Source organism: Moschus berezovskii, chromosome 11, assembly GCF_049115385.1.
Source record: "Moschus berezovskii isolate FMDL1 chromosome 11, NW_MosBer_1.0, whole genome shotgun sequence".
Lineage (NCBI taxonomy): Eukaryota > Metazoa > Chordata > Mammalia > Artiodactyla > Moschidae > Moschus > Moschus berezovskii.
Window position 1 is genome coordinate 78,156,169 of NC_142470.1, and position 25,191 is coordinate 78,181,359.

Below are 25,191 nucleotides of genomic sequence, written 5' to 3' on the forward strand. Positions count from 1 at the left end.
AGCTTCTGATGGTTTAAGGGTAAAGAGTGGCAGAAGAACTATGAACAAAGGCCAGTCAGTCACATGGCTTTGCAAAGGTTGCTGATGAGGGATGACAAAGATCTCTAGCCTGAGGCTACGGTGAGAGGCAAAGCCTGGTGTTTGGAACCTCCAGCGCCTGCCTGCTTCCCCCTTCTCCCAGAGAGGCCGGGTGCTGGCAGGTCAGCGTCTCAGGGTGTGACTCATGTCTCCCTGCCTGGGACGCCGGCAGCCGCCCCCACTCCCAGCCCGCCCTTGCAGGCCTGCTGGAAACAAGACTGCTCACTCCTTTTATTTATTCCCTGTTCCTCAACCACCTCTCCTCACCCCAACCCATGACTAATGTGCTCCCACCACCCCAGGGCATGCTGGGAGGGCATCACCACCACTACAATTATCTGGATCATTCAGTCCCCAAAAGTCTCTCCACGCCCCAGCATCAGTTATGTTTTGAAATTATCCACATAACCCCAGTGATTCAGATGCTTGGCCTACGCAGTGAGAATGAATCTTCAGTCACTGCGTTTCCTCTGGTTGTGAAGGTCAGCTCCAGTCTGGCCAGGAATTCCTACAGTTCCCCCATTTAACTGTGGGAGTAACTCAGAACCCCAAAATTGGTATAACGATTATTTTCAGCTGTAGACATTTGAGATTCAACAGATGCAGAAAGAAGGCTTCTCGGAGCTTCCCCCAACTGACTAAAAGCAGAATCTTCTGAGAAATCAGGACTAACATAAATTCCCTCTTAGGGATGGGTCCACTTCCAGGAGAGAGGCCAAGAGCAAGTATACCATAATTTGCCAATCCACCAACTCTATCTGGGGGAGTTGTATGGCCCTGAAGAAGAGGTAAAGGCTACTCATAGCTGTATAGACAAATATTATCACAAATTCTCTTATCTCCCACTTATTCTCCTAAAAGTCATTTTTCTTTCTTAAAGAAACCCATTTGTTCTTGCAATAGGAGACTTGTTTCTGTCTCTTCCATTTCCTCTACTAAATTAGGTATATACAACCCCAATTCTAACCATCCTTTTGAGTTACTCAACACTGAGCATATCCACACGTATGCATGAAGCACGTAAATAAACATTTTCTTCCTGTTAATACCTGTTGTCATTTTAATTCACAGACCCCAGGAACTGAACCTACGAGGGTGGAGGAAAAGTTTTTCCTTCACTACATCACCATTGTCTCCTATCTCAGAAATATAACCATTTTACAATTAATGGGATTTTAGAAATGGATTTATCCAGTGATATGCATAAGAAGCATCAGCATCTTTTAAAACACAGACAGGTCCAGGCTATAGACATATCCACCATGAGGACTAGTACTAGGCGTCAATACCCCTCCACGAGCCTCACTTCCTCTCCTGCACACGGAAGAGCCTAACTCCCTGGCCAGACATTCAAGGCTCTCTGAGTCTGTCCAACACCCTGCAGGCCTGTCACCTATGTCCCTGAGCTTTCCTTTCAGATTTTTGGTCAGACAACTACTCCAGCCTGACATGTCCTCACCATCCCTCATAACCTCTCCTCTTGGAAGTATGTTCATTTTCCACCCAGGTTTCCAGTCCGTCCTCCACCAAACCTTCCCTGCCTGCACCCAGGACAAGACACTCCTGCCCAAGAGCTTGCACAGCACTGTGACTCTGACCTTGGGATATCACCAGCTACAGATTTGTCTTTTTCATTTTGGCATCTCCAGGAGGGCAGGGGCTCTTGCCTTGGGTGCTGAATAAATGTGAGGCTGTGAGTTGACACTGCACCAGCTTCGCCCCATGGACCACCCTTAAGAGAAGCACACTGCACCTTCAGATGTTTGCTTTGGGAACTTCCCCACCTGGGCTCCTTTATAGATTGAACTCTGACATTTTCCATTAACATTCACAACAAGACAAAGGCCAGCTTGCTCTCCAAACAGACCACAGAGGAGCAGGGAATAGGAAAGCACGAAGGGTTGGGGGAGGGGATCATTCTACACCCTAGATGACCAAGACTATGTAGGTAGCATATAAGAGGTGGTTAAAAAAAGAAAAAGGACTAATGGTGTCAGCAGACAGAATGGGAAACATCAAAGCTGTGAAAAACTCAGGGAGCAATTTGGAATCGAGGTCCTTCCTTTAGCCAGCTTCATCTGCAAGGACACAGTTGGCTGGATACTGGTGGAACTGCCAAGTTTGGACACCTGGGAGGGCGGATATTGGCCTGCAGGCTCCTGCCATCTCCTGCACGATCCAAAGGGCACCACCAGCCCAGCGAGGCTGTCCAGCTGGGAGGGCGGTCCTTGCCATCTGCCCACCCCCTAAGGGCACAGGTGGCAGAGGAGGGTTCAGTCCGGAGACCAATTCTGCTGAGGTCTCTGTCCCCAGGAGAGTAGATGGGGAGGTGACTGGGATCTGGAGCTACTGCTGGCAACTTGGAGGTATGGGGCAGGCAGCTCACCTTAGGGACCTGTAATCCAAATTAAAGCAGCCACGACCAGGAGTTCGGGGCAGCCCCAGGAGAAGGATGGGGAGCAGCTGTGTGTTCACAACTACCTATCTTCCACACTCCTCACTCCTCACTGTCAGCACATCGTGTTGTTGTTCTTTCGTTGCTAAGTTGTGTCCGACTCTTTTGCGACCCCATGGCCTGTAGCCTACCAGGCTACTCCTGGGATTTCCCAAGCAAGAATATTGGAGTGGGTTGTCATTTCTTTCTCCAAGGGATATTCCTAGCCCAGGGATTGAACCCACACCTTGGTAGGTGGATTCTTTACCAGTGAGCCACCAAAACCCTACCTTTTGCCTCAATGTCAGGCCCCTTTCCTCCCCCTTGGATTCATCTCCCTGGCTTGTCCCACATGCTTATTTCCCCCTCACCCCTGGCACAGGGTTTCTTTCAGTTCTCTACACAATCCTATCTAGGGTTCAGTAACTTTGCCCTTACTATTCCCTTTATCAGCAGTACCCTTCCCCTGATGTCTGGCAAACTCCTGTGCATGCCTCAATACCCAGTTTAAATGTTACTTCTTTGGTGAAGCCCTTCCCGATTCCACTTTGCACTCAGTCTTGCAGTGAGGTCCCCAAAGTTACTCAAGTCACTATTTCTTTAAATTCACTATGTACCAGAGTGTGAAGTACGTAAAGGTTGTTGATAAATACCGGTTGAATGCAGGAGTACATATAAATTCTGCTTCCATCCTGCTATTCCCTGCTTCATAACCTTCAGTGGTTCTCTCTTATCTGGAGACTAAATTCCTGGCAACTGAACTCATCACGCATTTCCTGTACACATCATGAAGTGATTACTCCCATGTTTGGCATTGTAGAAAAATACAAAAATGCAAAAGAAAGTGTCTCCACCCTGAGTTCCAAAGAGTGAGACAAGAAAGCCCAGATGAAACAATGAAGAAGGCAGTGAGAGCTGAGAGGACCTTCCAGATGAAGTGAGCATCGCATCCAGCAGGGATGGATCCAAGACAGTCCCCTGGGGCACCATGACACGTGTGAGTCAGCCTTGAAGGGCAGGTCGATTTTAACAGTTAGACATGGGCTGGGGGCATGAGGGCCTGGGACAGGGGCATTCCTGGTCCCAAAGGCAAAACTATCCAGGGTATGTTTGGGGCTGTTTGGCTGAAGCAAAGTCCAGGAGGGAACAGGGCTTGCCCAGGGGGTGACTCTCATCAGCAGGGTGGACTCCCAAAGGACTCATTCAGCACCAGGTGCCTCCAGGGCTTCTGGGGGACAGAGTCTCACCAGCACTCTAGCTGTCAGAACCCAAGCAGGCAGGGAGGGAAAGGAGCAAGGTGGGAATATTTTAGAGTTTCCTCACTTCTCTGACATTTCCTAAATCCCATACCTAGTAGGAGATTGTCAGGGGCCATCTCAATCCATCAGCCTCCTGCATGATAACCCACAGAACCTCTCCACCCTCTCTCCCTCAGAAGATGGGGACCTGTGGATCTTCAACCTAGGGCACACAGATGACGTCTTTGGCACCATCTACCTGAAAGGGGCTTCCCTGGTGACTCAGATGGTAAAGAGGCTGCCTGCAATGCAGGAGACACGGGTTCAATCCCTGGGTCAGGACGGCCCCCTGGAGAAGGGAAGGGCAACTCACTCCAGTATTCTTGCCTGGAGAATTCCATGGACAGAGGAGCCTGATGGGCTATGGTCCATGGGGTCGCAAAGAATCAGACACGACTGAGTGACTAACACCTCACCTGAAAGATAGCATGTGAAACATGATGGGGATACCCGAGGGTAGAGGACACATACTTCTAGTAATTAACCACATCCACAACCACAGAGCCAGGCCAAGACAGGGAGCGGTATCAAGTGAAGACAGGAAGCAACAAATCTCAGCTTTTCAAGGGTACCGTATACTTCATTGTCTGAACCAGGCAAGTGAAAGAGGAGCTGTTAATAAATATGTCACGTTATAGACACGAATAGGCCAACTCCAGGATAACCAGATGGTGGTCATCCAACCCATAAGAGTCTTGGGATTATAGTATCTCTATCTCCAGACCTGTCCTCGGTCCTGACCTCAAGACCCATAATCAGTTGCCTGCTGGTCGTTTCCACCTGGACATCCCACAGCTACTCAACCACAATATACCCAAACTGAAGTCAGCAGCTCCGCTTCCCTTCTTCCCCCCACCACTGACTTTCCCCATTCTGTGTTCTCCATCTAAAGAAACAGCCCTGGTTTCCACGCATATGTTCCAAACCAGACCTGGAGCCATCCCGCGTTATTCGCTGCCTCAACAAACCCAGGCAATCCCCTCCAGAGCTACTGGTTATGCCCCCTCCTGTCCTCTCCCACCTGCCCTTGTCTGGGGCCGCTGTAACAGCCCCCTAACTGGTCTTCTACTTCATCCTTCCATTTGTACTTCTCAAGTCCATGTCTGTCATGGCAGTAGAGTGATCTACAAAATACACAAAATTTCAGTGGCTCCCCTTACACCTTTTAAATACATCTATATATGAATGCTTATGTGTGTGTTTATTTGGTTGCATCAGGTCTTTCTTGTGGCACGCAGGCTCCAGGGCACGTGGGCGCAGTAGTTCTGGTGCACGGGTTTAGTTGCTCTGAGGCATGTGAGATCTTAGTTCCCTGACTAGGGACTGAACCCCTGTCTCTTGCGTTGGCAGGCAAATTCTTACCTATCGGACCACCAGGGAAGTCCCTCCCCTTACACTTTGACCCTTTCGGGTGGTGGTTTAGTCACTAAGTCGTGTCCAACTCTTTTGTGACCCTGTGGACTGTAGCCCTCCAGGCTCCACTGTCCATGGGATTTCCCAGGCAAGAATACTGGAATGGGTTGCCATTTCCTCCTCCAGGGGATCTTCCTGACCCAAGGATTGAAGCCAGGTCTGTTGCATTGGCAGATGGATTCTTTACCACTAAGACACCAAGGAAGCCTTTTGTGTTGTAGCTGAGAACTTTTGGGTCCTCCACCCCCACCCCCACCCCAGGGCATGTGTGTTCAGCCTCACCTCCACTTGCCATCCCACTCCCTGTTGTCTAGCTCAGTAGAAGCTCTGTGCTGCCATCCTCCAAATATTTTTTCAAGCTGCTCTCTACCTGGGGTGGGGGGCATTCTGCCTCTGGTTCTCTGCCACCAGCTGAACTTCAGGTAGCACCCACTGCACAAACCACCTTGCCCTTTAAGGACTGACCTTCCTGCCACGGCAGCCATTTGTTCATGCACAGAAAACAGTGTCAGATGTTGAGGGTTAGAAATACATATAACAATACAGAGATAAAGCAAATGTGGCAAAAATGCAATCAATCAAACCATCTAGGTGAAGGACTTAGGGTGTTGATTGTACCATTCTTACAACTTTTCTTTGGGCTTTAAATTTTTCAAAATAGAAAACTAGGTTTAAAAAAAAATGAATAGAATATAGACCTGAATAGAATTTCATTCAAACATAAGTTACTGTGACCTGATTTGAGGGAGACCAGTATCCACTGAAATTGAGGCATGAAGTTTGCTGTTAAAATTCCACATTTATCAGTAAATTTGTTGTGTTTAAATTTGAACATATAATGTTTAAATGGGGGTGGTGGGGGGAGATAAGAAGAAAAAACAGAGAGGTGGACAAAAGAAAATAAAATTATCCACAATGTCAGTACCCAGAAATAACAATTTTAACTATTCAGAATATGCCTTGCTGGTAATTTTTGTGTGTAGATATACTTTTTAAAGTAATTTTTACTGGAGTATTGTTGCTTTACATTTTTATGCTAGATTCTGCTGTATAGCAAAGTGAATCAGTTATTCATATACATATTATGTGTAGATAAAGTTTTAGATACAATATGGGTTATGCTCCACAGTTTCGTAAGTTCTTATTTTTACTCTATAGCATATTACAAATGACTTTCATATTGATAAATACACTGGCATTTTAATAACTGTACTGCTTTCCATGGAATAGGTGCCCTATAATTTATGTAACCCCATAATCTTTTTCCTACACACAAGAGCAGAAACCCCATCTTTCTGATTCCTACACCTCCCATGACTTTAACCCAAAGAGGGGGCCAAAGTCAATGCTGGCCCTTTGTTTAGGGAGGTGACACATTGCTATTTGGGCTTCAAAAGGGAAAATGAATACTGACAGGTTAGAATTAACTGGGAAAAGCTCCTCATCACAAATGCCATGAGCATTTTAATAAGCAGAGTTCAATCTTCTTGGCAGCTCTGCTCCAGGAGGCCAATCGAACTTCAGGCCACGCCTGGCAAGGTTGAGAGGAGCTAAAAATAGCCCCAGAACTAAGCCTCGAGACTTTTCTGAATTCACAGGCATACAGGCTGCCCCAGAAGGACTTGCCACGCCAACGTTTTCCATCTGCGGTGTGTGTTATGGTGCCTGAAATTCCTAAGGGTTACGGTTTTCTAAAAAGCTCCTGTCGGAAAGTAGGCAGCTGTCCTGGGAAGAGGATGGAGCGAGTCCCCATCAGGACCCAGAGGAGAAAGTCAGGGCTTTGAAGTGAAACAGAATGAGGCTCGTGTTCCAGTTCCGCCCATCACCAGCTGTGTGAACTTTGGTCCAGTCTTCAACCTCTCTGAGTCTTCGAGTGCTCATCCAGTAACAAGGGGATAGAAGGGGATAAAACACATCTACTTGTTGTGAAGATAAAATGGGATGATGCCTGGAACAGGGTTTAGGAAGTGAACAAATGCAGCTTATTGTTATTACTGAGGACTTGAATTTGTTTCTCCGGTTGGCCAGGTGTGGTTTTGGGAGAGCTGAGTTTTCTCAGGGGTAGTGGTGACCATGAGAGGAGCACAGCAGAGTCCCCACGCATGATACACCACACAGGAGACACGGCTGCCTGTCCAGGGTCCCCTGAGACCTTCAGGCAGGCTAGACATGTGCTGGAATGGCGCAGGGACCTTCACGCAATCCCATACCCTTGCCATTCTCCATTTACCATTCAGAATATCGAGTATCCTCCAGTTGATTCTGAAGGTTTGTGACCTGTGATAATTTCTGTTTGTCTAAAAATCCAATCACATGGACTCAGTGAGCAAGCGTGTCTAGTAGATTTCCCAGGAGCGGCCCCTCACGAGGTTCTGTAGCAGACATGACCCCAGCTCCTGACCCCAGGCCTGACCTCTGCCTGAGGTCCCTGTGGACTCATCACACAGGACCCCCTGGCCCTGATTGTGATTGCATCCCATCCAGGGCTCCAGCAGTAGAGAAATGAAGGGACAGATGGCGGAGGATGACTGCTGGGTCAGATTGGCAACATTGACAGACAGGGCACAGACAGCAAAACTGATCTTTAAACGGGTGCTCGGGACTGCACTGGCCTTCACCTCTGTCTTAGTCCCTAGGGCTGCTGTATTATAACAGCTCACACCGGGTGGCAGAGAATAGCCAAGATGCATTATCTCAGTTGTGGAGGCCAGAAGTCAGACAGAGCGGGGGACTGGGCCCCACTCTTTCTGAAACCTGTTGGGGAGAATCTTCCTTCCTCTTCTAGCGTCACCAGCAGCCCTTGACTTTCCTTGGCTTATAGACACCTCATTCCAATCTCTGCCTCCCTTGTTGCATGACTGTCATCTGCCTGAGCAACTCTGTTCTTTTCTTACAAGGACACCAGTCATATTGGATCAGGGCCCCCCACCCCAATCTGACCTCATCTGAACTGATTGCATTGGTAACAAAACCTATTGCCAAATAAGATCACTTCCTAAACCAAAAAAAAGAAAGAAGGATCCCTTTCTGAGGTACTGGGGGTTAGGGCTTTAACATATCATTTTAGTGGGGTATACAGCTGAACCTATAATACCCGTAAACTCATCTTGAGATGAACATTCTTTCTCCCAAGCTCAGCTCAGAGCAACAGCAAACATCCCCTCCACAGCCAGAAGAGCTCTCAGGACAGACCCTGGGGACCCCTGGCCCATGCCCTGCAGCCTGGCGGAGGCACATCAGAGAGGATGGAGGCTAGACCCAGTGAGACGATGCAGACAGACACCTCGCCCTCCCTTCTCAGTGACTGTCATCACCCAAGTCCTCCTCATGCTCTGTAGAGTACCCCGGGAGCTGGGAGCCCCAGAGTCCCGGGCTCTGACTCCTGGAAACTTCCATCCCCTGTAACCTTCCATCCCCTGTAACACAGGGAGTGAAGAGACAGCACAGAGAGAGGCACCCACCCGCCGCCTTCTCCTGTACTCAGATCATTACAGCCCAGGCAGGTTATGTGGCCAGAGGAATGGCTTGAAGGGGACGGAGCCCCTGCTTCCTGCCCCGGGACAGCTGGCCACCCGCCAGGGCAAGAGGCCAACAGGGACTTCCTGATCCAGTCACTCAAGTACATTAGAAAGGGGAAAGTGATGACAAAGCTCTTTGCACTTTTCTTAATACATTTTAAAATCCTTAACAAAACAAACCTCAGGGCCTGAATAAATTGGCTCCCAGACGCTGGCCAAGGAACAAACTGCTTGGAAAGAATGGGGAGTTGGAGAGGGGATGGTTCAGGAAGCAGGGTGAACGAATAGCCTGTCCCCACACCCACAGTCAGGGAGCTTCCTAATGAGATGCCTCTGCAGCCTGTCTGGAACCCGGAGCCCCAAAGCCCCCAGGCAGGCAGGGAGGGGCTCCCTTGGTCTCCTTCCCCAGCAGTACCAGGACAGTGGCTATGGGCAAATCCCCCCCACCCCCAACAACCTCTAAGATGAAGCAGTACAAGCACCTGAGCCTGGACCCCCCCATCTCATCTGCCCAGAGAGAGGCTGGCCCTGAAATCCCTCCCTATGAGGTGGGTCAGCTCTGAGGCCAAAGGGTAGCCACAGACACAGCCTGTTAGAGCAGAGTTGGAGGAGGCCTTTGCCAGTTCTCTCCCGCTGGCAGTCTGCTCTGCAGCAACTGACATCTGAGGGGTTAGGTGGGAAATTGCCCTCCTGATGGCAATGACCTCTCAAGGCTTTTCCCCCTTGTTCATCTCTCCAAATCATGGGGATGAGTCTTCATTCTCTGAGGGCACTGTCCTCCGTGACTGATCCCAGCGGCGGTCAGGCTTTGTCTGGCTTTGGGCCTCCTGCCTCAGCCCCTGGTCTGCCCACTGGACACCAAGTGGGGCTTGGTGGGGCTTGATGTGGACTCTGCAGCTCAGGGAGGAGGCAGGGCTGGAGATGGAAATGCCGGAGCATGTGGTGGGGGCGGGGGAGGGTTTGCAGACCAAGAAGTTTCTGCCTAAGGCTTGGCCTTAGACAGGAGCAGAGACGGGTCTTCCACTGTGACAGGAGCACGAGGCAGGCCGGTGCTGGGGACTGGGAGAGGTCAGTGAAGGAGTTCCCTTTAAAGGTTTGTTTTCTCCAGGAAGGAGATGGAGAAAGAACATGGGCAAGGGTGCAGGCAAGACAGGGCTCCCCTAGGAAGTCGGGTGACGAAGGCCTGCTGGTGTCTGGTGTTGTGTGAAGTTTGGGGTCATGAACAGAAAGAGGCTGCACAGTCAGCCTGGATGCAAGCTCGTCTGCAGCTGCACAGTGGGAATGAGCTTGGGTTTAACAGAGGGGGAAGGAAGGCAAGGAAGTTAAGGGTATTTGCAATAAAGACTTGGTAAGTTGGACCGTGGACTCTAAGCCAGATAAGAGAGGGTAGGGGAAATGGCAGGATGAGCATGATGCCACTCTGTGCCCCAGGCTGACTGACCTTAGACAAATGGCTTGCTGGGCCTCAGTTTCCTCATGTATACAATGGGGATAAGACCAACCCTGCTTAATTATTGTGAGACCAACATGAGAGAGGGTTTTCCAGGTGGCACTAGTGGAAAGAACCTGCATGCCAACGCAGGAGACATAAGAAATGCGGTTTCTATCCCTGGGTTGGGAAGACCCCTGGAATAGGAAATGGCAACCCGCTCCAGTATTCTTGCCTGGAAAATCCCATGGACAGAGGAGCCTGGTGGGCTACAGTCCATGGGGCTGCAAAGAGTCGGACACAACTGAAGCGACTTAGCACACACGCAACAAGAGAGAACAAGCTCAGTGTCTACCATTGCCTGCTTTCAGCACTCACTTCATAACTGCTAACTCTGGGCCTTTGATATCCTCCAGGGCCCACCTGCTTTGTTCCGGTAAAGATTCCAAGGATAGGTCTGGAGCTCCTTCACAGGGGAGGGTAGATTACTAAGGCACTGTGACCCTCCCCTGGCATCTGCAGTTGAGCTGCAGCACAAGGATCAGATTACAATCTTTTTAAAAAAAACAAACAACAAAAAACGGTGGTGGGGAGGGGAGACATCCTTCCCAGCACCTGAAATCATACTTACTCAGGGCTCTCTCCAGTGTCTGGACCCCTGGGATCCCCTCCCCCAGAGGCCTTTGACCTTGAGGAGCCTCTATTCTCATAAAAGGGCCTCTTTTTACACGCAGCTGAGCAAACCAGCTGAGCTTCAACTGGCCCTGCTTGGAGCTTTCAAATGAGCCTCGAGTGCCTCATTTGGATCAGAGTGCAGCTCCTCCCCAGACTTGCTTCTTTCATCTGAAAGTTGAAGATCATCCCCGAGACATGTCATGGCCCATGTCTCAGGGTTCTCCAAGGTCAGTCTGACTCCAATACAGAGAAAGTGAGGAACTGCTGGGACGCCAGGGAGATCTCATGCACCTAAAAACCCTCTCTGAGCTGCTAGTCAGGAGCCGAGCATCCCTAACCCCGGGGCCAACACCTTCTACTCTGCCTCAGGAGAGCGGACACCTGAAGGAGAAGAGCCACACAGCTGCCATTTGCAGAAGTTGGAGATGAATTGACTGACAGCAGGACTTTCCTGAGGGCTTGTCCTGGTAGGTGGAAGCTCTGGGCAACTGGAGTGGGAGCGTGGTCAGCTCACACCAGCCACAGATTCTAGTTCACCAGTCATACTCAACTCAGTGTGAGGCTGGCATTTCATCCCAACTCTTGCTTTTCCCTGAGGTCTTCATTAATTCTGCAAGTTAACTTTCTGTGTTCTGTGTCAGTAGTCGGTTACAGGAGGAATCCATTCCTGTCACCAGATCCACAGTCCGTCCCCTCCTTCCACAGCACTGCTCTGAGAGGCTGTGTGTTTGAGAGGTTCAAAGCATGCATCGAGGGAGTCAGCCCTTGCAACGTCTGTCTCCAGGGCAACCCAGTGGTCAGTAGGAATCAATCAAATCTGTTGTATCTTCCAGATCCTGTGGAGATCTTGTGCCAGGACCTGAAACAAGGAACCTGGAACCTTGTGCTAAGTCAGCGCCAGTTATGACCATTGATATTAGGACAGAACGTTCTGGAACTCCCTGAGCTCTTTCCCACACATCTCATCTGTCCTCCCCTCTCGTCTGTGAGGAAGGGAAGACAGGCTTAGACAGGAAGCAGACTCAGAGAGGCTTTAGGATTTGTCCCAGATACACAGTTAGTGGGGGATGAGCTGGGGTTAATTTCCAAGTCTTCCATCTCCAGATCCAGGGCCTTTCTCATTGCTGAAGGAACAGTCCTAGTAGAAAAACCCAAAGCAGGTCTGCTCCCTATTGTGCCATCCACCAAAGAGGAAGAGGAAAGAGGGAGGTCAGGGCTGAACGCCACCCTGGAACCAAGGGGAAGTACACGCACGCTAAGTTGCTTCAGTCATGTCCAACTCTTTGCAACCCCATGGACTGTAGCCCGCCAGATTCTTCTGTCCATGGGATTCTCCAGGCAAGAATACTGGAGTGGGCTGCCATGCCCTCCTCCAGGGGATCTTCCTGACCTCTCTCATGTCTCCTGCATTTTCAGGCGGGACTTTACTATTAGTGTCACCTGGGAAGCCCCACCCAGGAAAGAGCCTGCTGTATTTCCAGAGTGTGATCATTCTTTTCCTTCCGTGTTCCCCAGACACGGGTCTGGGGATCTTCCAATGGCTTTCTCTTGTGGTTGGGGATAGCACCTTACTTCTCCAAGGAGACAGAGACCTGAGATTTGATGAGTTATCTTCCCAGAGAAGGCACTTTGTGTACTAAAACTCTTCTCCATTAAAGACTCTAACATGGATCAGAATGAGTGAGTTTTGATTTAGAAAAGTAGATGGAATCTAGCCGCAGGCCTGGGACCTTAGAGAGCTGGGAGCTCCTGGTCTCCAGAAACATGACTGAATGTTTACCGGAGGTCATGTGAGTGCTACTGCTGTGCCACAGGTTATCCTGTGGGGCTCACCTGGTGGACTGCCCAGCAGGAGTGATGCTGCTGACCTCTAAGTGTTCCTACCAACATTGGTATCTCTTCAGACCCATAGAGTCAGCTGCATTGAGGAAACTGAGGCAACTTGGTAGGTTCTTCTCTCTGTGATGTCAGAACTGGAGCCGGACTGACTCCTGCAAAGACTGCCTTACAAAGAAAAGGATGTCTGCTCCATCCAGGAACGGCTTCTCACGCTCTCTTGGCTTCCCTGGGGCCTCTCAATGAATCCTCCTCTTTTATTCTGAGCTTTCTTAGAGCTACACTGTGGTTGTGAGAAGGGTCCAAGTGCCTATGAAGTTTGGGCGGTAAGAGAAAGACTTCCAGGTTTGATGCAGCACAAAAAACGTCCTTAGCATGAAGTCCACTCTATGACACCATCCTAACATTTCCTATTACTCTACTAAGCAGTCTTCCTGGCAGCAGCAGGCGGGGAGTATGTTCTGCAGCTATTTCATGCTCATTGTCCGCGAACGTGTTTGCTCATCTTTAGAGCAAAGGTCTTTCTCATTGTTTTCTCATAGAAGCTAGTTCACCATAATCAAAACACTGCGGTCTTAGCGGCCCAATTAAGATCTTTAAACGTATCTTGTTAATAAAAAGATGCTCAACATTGCTAATTATTAGAGGACTTAAAATCAAAACTATGGTGAGGTACCACGCCATTCCTGTCAGAATGGCCATCATTAAAAAGCCTACAAACAATAAATCCTGGGGAGTGGATGGAAGAAAGGGAGCCCTCCTACACTGCTGGTGGGAATGTAAATTGGTGCCGCCGCTATGGAGAACAGTATGGAGGTTTCTTTAAAAACTAAAAATAGAGTTGCCATATGATCCAGCAACCCCACTCCTGGGCATATACCCAGACAAAACGATAATGCAAAAAGATACACGCACCCCTGTGGCTGAGCAGCACTGTTGACCATAGCCAGGACATGGCAGCAACTGAAATGTCCAACGACAGATGAATGGATAGAGAAGATGTGGTATATATACACAATGGACCATGATTCAGCCATAAAAAGACTGAAATAATGCCATCTGCAGGAATATAGATGTACCTAGAGATTATCACACCAAGTGAAATCAGAAAAAGAAAGATAAATACCATATATCTCTTGCATACATAATCTAAAATATAACACAAATGAACTTATTTATGAAACAGAAGCAAACTCAATTTATAGAGTTACAAATTATAGAAAATTTCTAACAAATTATAGAAAACAAACTTATTATTACAAAAGGAAAGGGGTAGGGATTAGGAACTTGAGATTGGCAAATACCAACTACCATATATAAAATAGGTGAAACCAGATCATGTTGTGTAGTACAGGGAACTCACACTGAGTATAAGATATTCAATATCTTATAATAAACCATAATGAAAACAAATATGGAAAAGATATATGTGTATATATGTATTACTGAATCACTCTGCTGTATATCAGAAACTAACACAACACTGAAAATCAACTATACTTCAATAAAAGAAAAAAAAACACAAATATAAATCTATTTTGGTAGCTATTCTCAAAACCTTATTCAAAGAACATGTTCAGTGGATAAAGGCGTCTTCGTTTTGCACACATACAGGACCATGTGTAAAAGCAAACTAGTTAATTTCCAGCCTCTGTTAGATCAAAACAAGTCATAGATGAATAACACTATGATTTAAGGAAGGGCCACTGGTACGTCCCTTGAGTGGTCAGAGACCAAAAGGATTTGAGAGATGGACATGTCAGGTCAGGCCAACTGTTGGTTATAAATGAGCGTTTAGCTGATCTTGGGTTCACATTTTTTGGTCACTTAATGTTTCCTGAAAGACTGAGATGCCTGTGACTGCACAAGACAAGGAATAGGAATATGATTCACCTTGACTTCTGAGTTATCAGTATTTTGTCTTATTGGCCTGGAACAGACACTGTTGATGTGCTTCCCAGGACCCCTAGACGTCCCCTTGAGCATTGTTGTCACCCCCTCCCCAACTTCCATGTGTCCACACCTACGTTAAGAAGACAGCCCTTAGGTTACTACCATTCTCAGCTGAAAGCACCTGGGAGCTGGTATCCCCAGGGGTTAACCCACAGCCAAGGAGACTCGTGCAGAAACAGGGCAGACTGGAGTTTCCCAGAATGGCCACATCAGTGTTCTACATGTTCTTCCAGAACTTTGTTGCTGCCCCACCAAGAGCTGGCGAAATCGAGTGGGCCTTTGTGACTACCTCAGCACAGAATGTGGTGAAAGTGACACTGTATGATTCATGAGGCTAGGCTAGGAAAGGCAATATTGCTTCCATCTGCCTCTCCCTCTCTAGACACGTGGTCTTGGAACTCAGCCACCATGTTGTACGGAAGCCCAGGCCATGTGGGGACGGTATCGATGGATCTGTTGGTCTCTGCCTGCTCAGTGCAGCTGGGATGAATCCCCAGACATGTGCGTGAGTAAGCCTCCAGAGGAGGCCAGGCCACAGCCTTCCAGCTGCTTTCACTCAACAGAATGCACCAAAGTGAAGACTTATGAGAGAAATGAGTGTTGTCATTGTTTTAAGCTACCACACTTGGGGATAGTTTCCTGTGCAGCAAGAAATACTTCATACAGACTGAGGGGCCTGGAAGCAAGATGCTACCATAATAAAGCTGCCAGGGACTTTTCTGGCAGTCCAGTGGTTAAGACTTCTTCTTACAATGCAGGGGGTGCAGGTTCTATTGCTGGTCGGAGAGCTTAGATCCCACATACCTTCCAGCCCAAAATATAAACAACAGAAGCAATATTGTAACAAATTCAATAATGACTTTTAAAACGGTCCATATTTTTTTAAAAAGACCTTAAAAAAAAATAAAGCCTCCAAATGCATCTTTGGTACTGGGTGCTAGATGGAGGCTAAAAGGACTTTGAAGAAATGACCGTTGAAAACCTAAAGGGCTTCAGAGGGACTGTCTGGACAAGATGGGTGGCGTGGATCCACAACAATATTCCCGGTTTCACTTGCCCTTCTAGAATCATGCCACTACCCAGGAAGAAAAGTGAAAGTGTTGGTCGCTCAGTCGTGTCCGACTCTTTGTGACCCCATAGACTGTAGCGCACCAGGTTCTTCTGTCCATGGAATTCTCCAGGCAAGAATACTGGAGTGGGTTACCATTTCCTTCTCCAGGATTCTTCCTCACCTAGAGATTGAAACTGGATTTCTTGCCGGATTTCTTGCATTGTAGGTGATTCTTTACCATCTGAGCCATCAGGGAACCCACCCCCGCCAGCCACCCCCCCCGCCCAAGAAGAAGTGGAGCTTTATTTCTCTTCTCTTTGAAATCGGGCAGGCTGCAATTTTGCCTAAATGAAGAGAGCAAAATTATTACTGTCATTGTGTTAAGCCACCATGGGGGATGGGCAGGGAAAGATGGAATCATGGGGCTAATCTATCAATTACTCTAGACAAACACTTTAAAAACCAAATATACATTGGTTATTCCTAAATTTAATAAGAAAAAAACCAGCAATACCATGATTTTTATTACTTTTTCATGTTCCTACCTAATTCTAAATCTTCTCTGGGTAAAAAAAAAAACCTTCAACTCACTGAAGGAGCAATAATTTTATCATTTGAAGGGGATCAGGGTTACCATTCCAAGCAACTAGGTGTGACTTTCTTGCCAGGCTAGAGTCACCCATAGACCACATTTTTGGTTGGGGCGTGAGATCTGCAGCAATAGACTCATGTGAGTTTTCTCATGACAGTAGGGATAATTGGAGCCCCGTTATATTGTAGCTCGGCTTAAACTTTGCAGTTCCCACTCCATACCCTCCAAATAGGGTGGTCTCACAGCCTGTGCCCTGCGTGACACCTTCCCTAATTATCAAGTGTGATTTGAGTTTGCAAGCCTCACTCATCCCCAACCCTTACCCCCATCCCTTCCACACTCCATTAGAACTTGTCTATTGACTGCTTAATGCTGTTCTAAATTCTTTTTATGCTCTTCCAATCTGGCAGGGCCACGCCTCTTGAATAATTTAAATCCAATTGGATTCTCTCCTGTCTTTGTCTGGCTCTCTTTGAGGCCGTTCCAGTGACAGACAGAATGAACAAAGATGACCCTTGCAGCATCATTTATAACAGCCTAACAACTGGAAACAAGTGAAATGCCCAATAAAGAAACTGTTGAGTCTTCAGTTGGGTCACATTTGGGGTAAGACAGCAAGAGGGGAAACATTGCCAACAGCCCATCCAGGCCTAGGGAAACCTCTAGAACAGGCTGGGGCACTGGAGACCTTGGCCACATACAGCACTTGGGGTCTATAAACCACTTATCTCCTTAAACCCAAAGCAGTGCTAACTGCACGAAGCTAAGTTGTACAGCTGCCAGAGGGTGGAGACAGCCTGCAGTGCTCACTGCACACATGCTTCCAGGCACACACGGGCACAGGAGACACAGGCAAAAACCTACCTCGCAACCGCACCCAGAGCCAAGATGTAGAAACCTAACAACTATAATAGGTCTGCGACCTGTGTCTCCCTTGCAGGAAAAGGCCAAAGTACTCATTCATACCAAGAGTCGGAGGTGGCTCTGGAACATCTATGTCAGAAGCGGACAATCTGGTTGAAGAGTAAGCTGGTGGATTTGGGTGGAAGCCAGGTCAGCATATCAAGTATGGTGTTTGTAACTGGAGATTACAGCTCACCACTCTCACAGTCAGCCCTTGGCACTGTCTCTATTAGAGACAAGCAGCAGTAAAAGAGTCTGTTGGAGACTGCCTCTAATAGTGATCTTGTTTCCCCACCCCGGCCCACAAACCCAAGACCCTCCAGTGTGGGACTCAGGTGCCAGAGGTAGGGACAGGAGATTGGACTTGATGAGGGAGGTCCCTGGAGAGCAGAAAATCCCTTTTAACAATACATCATCTGGCTTAGTGAGCAGGTAGGGTGGGAAGAGTGGCTGGGACTTGCTTTCCAGGTAGGAAAGCTGAAAAGTGAAGATCACGCCTGCTCTCCAGAAGGCCCCAAGGTTTATCACTTGCTCCTCCAAGTGCTGAGTCAGCAGAGGACCTTGGCGGTCATGCAATTCTGTATCCAGCCACGTCTGTACCAGTATTAGCCCCTGACTTGGAATTAACTGGCCTTCGCATCTATCTCTGAGGCTTGTCATATGCATGCTGAGGAATCGCAAGGGAGGAGGAGAAAAATTCAAGCTGTTGGGGAGTGCTGCTTTTAGCTGCATATGCAGGAAACATACCAGTCCAGGGCAGACAACCTTGGAGAGGGTATCAGCCCCACCCCACTGGGCAGGGCGTGGGGGAAGGTACTCAGGCTTAGTGCTGATGGCTTGACCTGCAGAAGGCTGAGTGGAGACCACAACTGAGTGGCGGAGGCGCCCCCCAGCCCCGCCTGCTGGGCCCTTTGTGTCAGAGGAGGTCAGACACTCCGCCAGCTGCAGGTAACTCAACCAGCTCTGGTGTGCCCGGGCTGCCCAGCTCTGTTTCAGATGTTGTGTGTTTGGGGTGGGAGTAGGACCTGGGAGAAAAGCAAGAAGGGGGGGATTCCTGAATTAGAGGGAATGCAAGACTGTGGGCCAGACTCCAAGCACTAGGGCAAGCAGAGGGGTGCCTCTTTTTGGCCACAGCCCAGAGATCAGAAAACCTGGGCTCCGGGCTATGTATCACCACTCAGGGCTCATAGTCTTTTGATACAACCATTTGACACATGATTTTAAACTATGACATAGATGCTATGTCTCAAATGGCAGTATTAAATGAAAGGACCCAAGGACAAGAAGCTAGTTATGAAAGGCCAAAAATCGTATGATCCCACTTTTATATAATGTTCAGAAAATAGGTGGTTCAGGCGGTAAAGTATCTGCCTGCAGTGTGGGAGATCTGGGTTCGATCCCTGGGTGTCGGGAGCCGGCAAGAGAGATCCGTCCATGACAAGGTCTTGGTTCGAGGAGCTGGCACACAAGGCCGTCCAGACCTCCGGGGATTTCTCGGGGCCGCCCCATCATCTACTCCCGGGCCTCCGTCTTTTCTTTTTCTGATGCTTGGTAGTCCTCTATGCTTTCTAAGAATCCTTCTGACTCCTGCTCAAAAATCCCCCTTGAAACCTTTGCATGGCAGCAATACAGTCCCGGGCAGGTGTATGGGCCCTATAAACAGGCCAGGGATGAAGAAAATATTTTTACACAGAACATCCTAACCCTTCTGGCCCGGTTGGGGTTATAAATGTCAATTTAGAATTTGGAATGCTCAAGACTGCACTAAGTGCCCCTGGCATAAAACTAAGTCTGCTAACAGTAGGCCTAAACACCCCACAAGCAAAAGTAAATACAGAGCCCTTCACGAGTTTAGAAGGGCACCTTAGTGTGAGATCTGGAGGTAGCTCATGAGACCCTTGGCCCTCAGGGTCACATACCAGTGCTTGCTGCTATGCCTCCCCGCCCCCTGTCTATAGTGTGCCTGGGAGTACACTAGAAGAAAACATAGAGATGAAGGTAGATAACAGAATAAGTAAGCACATAGAATCAGTGTGGAAAATTGTCTCCGCAGATGTATGGGGGTAAAGCCCAAACCCAAATACTGTGTTACCTATGGAGCCACAAAGTCTGCCAAGGACTGAGGCTCCCAAGATAAGGCTTGCCAATAGCCCTTGCAGTTGACTAACTGCTACACAAATAAAGCCATTCTTCATGCCTTGTGGCCTTGCTGTCTTAAGGGCCCATTCGAATTGTTTAAGAATTATCCATGAAGGTATTGACTATTCTGGAAGATGGTTTATGACTGCATTCCTGGCACAATCCTATCAAGACAGTCCCTCCTCCCTCTTTAGAATTATTGGTTTTAGGGCATATAAACACTGATGTAAGAAAATAGTCTTGATTCTGCACTCAACCAAGACTCGACTGGCTTTGTTTTCTTTCTTTTCTCACCGACGCCGCTCATCCGGAGGGTACCCCTGGATTCTGCCGAGGCTGGACCCCGGCATCTGGGTTGGGAAAATCCCCTGGAGAAGGAAATGGCAACCCACACCAGTATTCACACCTGGAGAATTCCATTGACAGAGGAGCCTGGCAGGAGTCAGACACAACAATGCAACTATTACTTTCATTTTTTCACTTTCAGAATAGGCAACCGAAAGCAGATTAGTGGCTACGGGGAGCTGAGGGCAGCAAGTAAGAGAAGAGAGACTTCTCAATGAGTACAGGGTTTCTTTTGGGGTAATGAAATAAGTTGGAACTAAGATATGCAGATGACACCACCCTTATGGCAGAAAGTGAAGAGGAACTCAAAAGCCTCTTGATGAAAGTGAAAGAGGAGAGTGAAAAAGTTGGCTTGAAACTCAACATTCAGAAAACGAAGATCATGGCATCTGGTCCCATCACTTCATGGGAAATAGATGGGAAAACAGTGGAAACAGTGGCAGACTTTATTTTTTGGGCTCCAAAATCACTGCAGATGCTGATTGCAGCCAGGAAATTAAAAGACGCTTACTCCTTGGAAGGAAAGTTATGACCAACCTAGATAGCATATTAAAAAGCAGAGACATTACTTTGCCAACCAAGGTCCATCTAGTCAAGGCTATGGTTTTTCCAGTGGTCATGTATGGATGTGAGAGTTGGACTGTGAAGAAAGCTGAGCGCCGAAGAATTGACGCTTTTAAATTGTGGTGTTGGAGAAGATTCTTGAAAGTCCCTTGGACTGCAAGGAGATCTAACCAGTCCATTCTAAAGGAGTTCAGTCCTGGGTGTTCATTGGAAGGACTGATGCTAAAGCTGAAACTCCAATACTTTGGCCACCTCATGCGAAGAGTTGACTCACTGGAAAAGACTTTGATGCTGGGAGGGATTGGGGGCAGGAGGAGAAGGGGACGACAGAGAACGAGATGGCTGGATGGCATCACCGACTTGATGGATGTGAGTCTGAGTGAACTCCAGGAGTTGGCGATGGACAGGGAGGCCTGGCGTGCTGTGATTCATGGGGTCACAAAGAGTCAGACACGACTGAGCGACTGAACTGAGCTGAACTGAAAGAGTAATGTTGGCTGCACAACGTTGGGAGTGTATTGCCCACTGCAAAATGGTTAAAATAGTACATTTTTTTAATGTGTACTCTATCACAATTTTTTTTTTTAAACGGAAGGTCCCATTGATTTCCTGCATGGCCTTGAAGGGAAAAAGCTCTTGGCCTTCTATCCCTTTCCTCTTTAATATGAGGCTGTTGGGCCCGCCTGCGTCCAGGGCTGTAGGAGTTTGTGTACCAGTGGAAAGGACACAGGCCAGGAGTCCGATTTCACCCACAACCCTCACCTGCTGTGGGACCTGGGCCAGTCACTCAGGCTCTTTGAATCTCCATGTCACCTTCTATAACTAGGACCGTTGGAAGTCAAGACTTTTGATGTGTGTTAGAAACAATTTTTATAAGAAAACAAACTTTTATAAACCAAGGAAAGAATGTAAAATTGTGTGTGACGTGCATGTGGTGCCTGGCATAGATACCAGGGCTCTTTCTTCATTAAAAGGAAGCTCTTATTATTAGTTAATAATTATTTTAATTAAAACAAATGAAGGTGAAAGAAAGTTGTAAAGTAAAACTCCTAATTAAACCTGGAACTATTAGTAGCATCTCATAGAAAAATGGGATTGGAGTCAACTCATTTGGGATTTGAGAGGTGAGATTCGGACAGGTGTATGTGGGAGAGGGCAGGACAGGGCACCTATGTTTAGCGGTAGAAGCATGCTGAGGCCAATGAGAAGATTAGTTTGGCTGGAACAGACTATTTGGGGTACATGGAGAAAGACCAGATTCTGGGCTTCCTTGAACACCAGGTCAAGGAGTTTGGACCTTATTCTGAGGGCACTGGGGAGTCATGGATGGTTCTTGAGCAGCTGAGCAATATGATCACTATGGTGACATAAGAGGATATATCTAGCCCACTCTATGCAGAAATGATGTGGAGACCAGCCTGGCACTTTGCTTTAACCCATTACGAGGTTAAAGGATGGAGCATGAGTGTGGGAACTGACCAATCTAAGAAATACATAGGGGAAGAACCTAGAGTTTTTCTGGACTCCTGACTCACCTGACACCACAATGTTTTGGCTGCTGGCGTTAACAGCACCAGTCTGGCTATTTCTCATCTGTGGGTGTTTTCCTTGAAAAACTTAGAAAGCAGTGTCCAGGAAAATGATTCAAGGGACACACGTAGATCTGAGATGATGAGACCAGGTCAGAAAGGATATGCATAAAGCTGAGTGTGAGGAAGGAGCTGGCCTTCTGCAAGAAAGGCTCAATCCTGTTACAGTGGGTTTGGGTGCCAGGCTTGAATTGGGCACGAATTTCCAAGGCACTTGGGCTGGGCTTGCAGGTCTGCAGGATGGCAGCCAGAAAGGCTTGTTAGTCCCCAGGTGGCAGCTACAGGGCACCCTCTGGCAGGGAAAGTGGGCAGTTATACCACTTATTCATAATCACCTCTATTCCCAGCAAGTGGTCCCATATCTATTGCTGCAGATCTGGAGCTCACCTAGTAGGTGACCAGTCTATGCTAAGACTTGTGGGAGCACAGTTACCCTGCAGAGACCTAAACACTGAAAACTACAAAACATTGCTGAGAGCAATCACAGATATGAACAAATGGAGGGATATATAGTACTCTGGTCACGGCTCAGTATTGTTAAGACACCAATTCTCCCCAAATTGTTCCCTAGAGTCAATGAACTCCCAATCAAAATCCTAAAAGGCTCTTTTGTAGAATCAACAAACTGATTCTAAAATTTACACGGAATAGCCAAAATGACTTTGAGAAAGAATAAAGCTGGAAGAAAATAAAGATAGACAAATAGATCAATGACACAGAATATAAAGTCCAGAAATAGATCCAAGTAAAAGGACAAGTGATTTTCAGCAAAGATGCAAAGGTAATGCAGAGGAGAAAGGAAAGTCTTTTCAACCTACCACATTGAACTAACTGGAGAGCCAAATGCAAAAAATGAACTTCATATGCCTCGCCATATACAAAAACTAACTCAAAATGAATCATAGTCTTAAAGGTAAAGCCTACAACTGTAAAATTTGTAAAAGAAAATAGGAGAAAAGTCTTGGTGGCCTTGGGTTAGGCGAAGTTTTCTTGTATTATCAAAAGTATGAACCAAGAAAGAAACTCATGCTTCAGACTTCATCAAAATTAAGAATTTCTATTTGAAAGATACAGTTCAGTTCAGTTCAGTTCAGTTCAGGCGCTCAGTCGTGTCTGACTCTCCGCGACCCCATGAATCACAGCACGCCAGGCCTCCCTGTCCATCACCAACTCCCGGAGTACACTCAAACTCATGTCCACAGAGTCGGTGATGCCATCCAGCCATCTCATTCTCTGTCGTCCCCTTCTCCTCCCGCCCTCAACCTTTCCCAGCATCAGAGTCTTTTCCAGTGAGTCAACTCGTCGCATGAGGTGGCCAAAGTATTGCAGTTTCAGCTTTAGCATCAGTCCCTCCAATGAACATCCAGGATTGATCTCCTCTAGAATGGACTGGTTGGATCTCCTTGCAGTATAAGGGACTCTCAAGAGTCTTCTCCAGCACCACAGTTCAAAAGCATCGATTCTTCGGCAGTCAGCCTCCTTCGCAGTCCAACTCTCACATCCATACATGACCACGGGAAAAACCATTGCCTTGACTAGACGGACCTTGGTTGGCAAAGTAATGTCTCTGCTTTTTAATATACTATCAAGGTTGGTCATAACTTTCCTTCCAAGGAGCAAGCGTCTTTTAATTTCATGGCTGCAATCAGCATCTGCAGTGATTTTGGAGCCCAAAAAAACAAAGTCTGACACTGTTTCCACTGTTTTTCCATCTATTTCCCATGAAGTGATGGGACCAGATGCCATGATCTTTGTTTTCTGAATGTTGAGCTTCAAGCCAACCTGTTAGGAGAATGAAAAGATAAGCCCCAAGTTGGGAGGAAATATTTGCAAATCATAAATCTGATAAAGGACTTGTATCTAGTATATAAATAATAAACTCTCAAAATTCAATAATAATAATATAAGCAACACATTTTTTAAAAATTGGCAAAAGATTTAACAGAGACTTCTCCAAAGAAGATATAGATGGCAAATACATGAAAAGATGCTCAGCACTAGTCATTTTGAAATGCAAATCAAAATCACAGTGAGATATCACTACACATTATTAGAATGGCTAAAATTAAAAAGACTGACTCTGCCAAATGTTGGAAAAGATGTGGAGTAACTGGAACTCTCATATACTGGTGGTGGGAATGTAAAGTGATACAATCAACTTAGAAAATAGTTATTTTCTTATAAGTTAAATATTCTACTCATAGATATTTACTCTGGGGAAGCCAAAGCATATGTCCATTCAAAGATAAGTACACAAATCTTCATAGCAGCTTATTCACAATAATTCCAAACTGGAAATAGACATTTGGGGTGTTGGGGAATAGAAAAACAAATTATTTTATATTCATATAATGGATTAATACTCAGCGATATAAAGGAATGAATTATTAATACAAGCAACAATATAGGTAAACCTCAAAATAATTATGTCAAGCGAAAGAAGCACACTCAAAATAGCACAAATTCTAGAAAATGCAACTGATCAGTAGTTTGATCAGTGGTTGCCTGGAAGTAAGTAAGTAGAGAGAGAGAAAGGCAAGAGGGAGAAATCAAAAAGGGGCACAAGGAAACTTTGGGGAATGATGTTCACTGTCTTGTGTTGATAGTTTCATAGATAGAAAAATGTTAGACCTCATGAAATTATACCCTTCATGCACGTGCAGTTTAATGTTTGTAAGTTATATTTCAATAAACCTTTTGGGAGAAAAAACAAGCCTTTAAGATCTTTGCATCCCATTTAAAATAAAAACCAAAGTCCTTACAGCAGTAAAGCTACATAGCTGGCTGACTTCTATTCATAGTGTTATCTCCCCAGCTTCCAGAAGAGTGCTTGGAGCAGTGAAAGAGTTAAATAAGTATTTGTTGAATGACTGCCTAGGGCCCCAGTTAATCAGTTAGTTGTTTGGCAATTACGGTTAAGAAGAAGGTGGATTTCCTAGAATGATTAAACATACAGGTACCACATGATCTTGCAATTCCATGTCTAAGTACAGTGTCAAGAGAATTGTAAATATCTACTCTTAATAGCCAAAAGGTAGAAACAAGCCAAATGTCCAACAACTGATGAATTAATAAATAATAGATAATATGTCCATACAATGGAATGTTCAGTTCAGTTCAGTCGCTCAGTGGTGTCCGACTCTTTGTGACCCCATGAATCACAGCACACCAGGCCTCCCTTCCATCACCAACTCCCGGAGTTCACTCAAACTCATGTCCATCGAGTCGGTGATGCCACCCAGTATCGGGGACCAGCCTCGATATGGCCCAGGGTATCCTCGGGATGAACGGCGTCGGCGTCAGAGAGAGAGAGAGAGAAAGAGAGAGAGAGACAGGGGCTGATGATTCCTTGGTTTACGCTGGAAACCAATAAA